General features: G+C 52.7%; 1 non-coding gene across 1 annotated transcript; it reads left to right on the top strand.

Annotated features, from left to right (window-relative positions):
* The first annotated feature begins 1,439 nt into the window (after nucleotides 1-1,439).
* On the top strand, nucleotides 1,440-1,581 carry LOC149335317 (U4 spliceosomal RNA). Its single transcript, XR_016284696.1, has one exon. It is a non-coding gene; the product is annotated as a U4 spliceosomal RNA (small nuclear RNA).
* The last annotated feature ends 453 nt before the right edge of the window (nucleotides 1,582-2,034 follow it).

Here is a 2,034-nt window from a genome sequence, read left to right as displayed (position 1 = left end):
TTTAGAGGTGTCCTGACAATACAAACTACCCAATCCATGTATATTGCAAGAGGGAAAATGGGCCCTTTGGGGAATTGGTTTCTGAGCAAAGCAAAATGGTGCAGTATAATTGTCTTACATCTTAATGCACACCAATGGTGTACACCCAAGCCCCACCAAGGAAAGGGAGGAATTTGGGAGTGAAAGAAAAGAATATAGGTATTACGTGGTGGCGGGCTCCAGAATTGCGACAAGCTGGGTGTACATCGCAAAGCACACGGACGCCTTTTGCGTTTCGCCTCCATCGAAACGCGGCCGCCACAGCCGGGTTCGAACCCGGCTGACTCCTGCTCAGTGGCCGAGCGCTCTAACCACTGAGCCGCTGCGGCAGCTGGGGACCGAATGCGGTTTCTGCCAATGCATAAATTCGGTGGCCCTAAGGAGGGCCGTTTGGTCATTTATCCTAGCGGATACTGGCCCACCAAAACCATTCCAAATGGGACTGCAGCTGGACGCTGTTCCCACCGTTGCGCACCAGCCCTCGCTTGGCTTTTTGCTCGATGTGCTGGGTGCGCGCGCCGGTAGTAGGGTCAACAAAACTGTCTTGATGGCAGAACGTGCGGTACTCCAGGTTGCTGTATCCCAGCCACTCGTCCGTCGTCACTATCTTCGTTTCCGGCAGCACGTTTTGGGAAATAATCCCCGTTATCCCTTTCAAGGTAGAGCCGTCACGCTTGTAAACTCTGAAAGGCGGGTCTCCCCAGTGGACACCCAGTAGAGGCCGACGGCCCAGGGGCCCCGGTCTTCCACGTCATTAATGGTTTGGGCCCATGGTGGGCCATAGAACATAGGTCGGTTGGGTTTAGGCGCAGCGTGCAGCTCGCCAGCGCTACCTACGTTTCTCGCTTTTGCTCGGGGCAACTGCGTCAAATGACCGGCCTTGACCGCGTCGTTTCCCTGCTGTAGCTGTACAACCACGTATGCGCACCGCTGAAGACCACGGCGGTGCACAGTTACAGCGCCTTCTGCACAGTCAGCATTTTCTCACTGTTTTTACTGGTTCTTGCAGCTTTTGCCTTCCCGCCCTGGCTGCGGAGTTCATGCCGGTCGCGCCACTATAGCATCACTGGCGCTGCTAACGCCACCTATTCACTTCTTCAGTCAAGAACGTACCAGGCTTCAATATGTGTACACAGATGGCGCAGCATGTTCTCAACCTTTTCTATGGTTTGCACGCATGTAATCTAAGTCTTGAAACGTTAATTTGAAGTTTCTTCGCCTAAACTTTCCGCGTATAAACTAAAAGAGTCGCGCGTTATGACAATATTCATTGCTAAAAATTGTTACTGCGCATTACATTGAGTATGTAAAGAGAAATTTTAGCTTTTATTGGTTGAAGTAACGTGCGCATTTTTTGAGGTACAGTGGCACCGGGCCGCATCGCGATCCGTTTCCTCGTCAGCTTTGCGCAGAGGCGGTGTCGTACCCAATGAAGTGCAAACTGAGGGGCGACTATTGCTAGTTGAAAACTTTTCCCAATACCCCGCCGGGACGACGTGAAATACCGTCGGCCATGGCAATTTTTGGCAGGCCCTACGGGGCTTCTTTTCGAAATCAAAAGAAAGAATCTGGTACTTAGCTGTGATGCAGCGTAGTACCCATCTGGGTTATGGCGCTCGTCCATCGATCCGAAGAACCCGGGTTCATATCCGGCCGCATTCGGATTAACGCGGAACCCTAGAGGCGACTGTGTGGTATGTGATGCCAGAGCACGTTAATTGCCAGGTGGTCGATTGATTGGAAAACGTTTATTGTCAGCACTGAGCCCTAGTGGGCATTATACTAGGTGGCTTCGAGCCCATGGCTCTTGGCGACCTTGTGAGCCCACTCAGTGGCCCGGACTTGCGTCAACGGGTCTGAGCTGGCTCCCACCGCTCTAGAGAAGGGACTGGTAGTAGGTCCGCCGGTGGCGGCGCCTTTTTGCAGCTCCATAAAATGTGGTCGTATCCGGCTATCTCGCCGCATTGTTTGCAAGTAGCGTTGTATTGTGTTGGA

This window comes from Amblyomma mixtum, chromosome 7 (assembly GCF_055824585.1).
Source record: "Amblyomma mixtum isolate Tamu chromosome 7, ASM5582458v1, whole genome shotgun sequence".
NCBI lineage: Eukaryota > Metazoa > Arthropoda > Arachnida > Ixodida > Ixodidae > Amblyomma > Amblyomma mixtum.
Note: the sequence above shows the minus strand (reverse complement) of the source record. Positions and strands in the feature narration are given on the sequence as shown.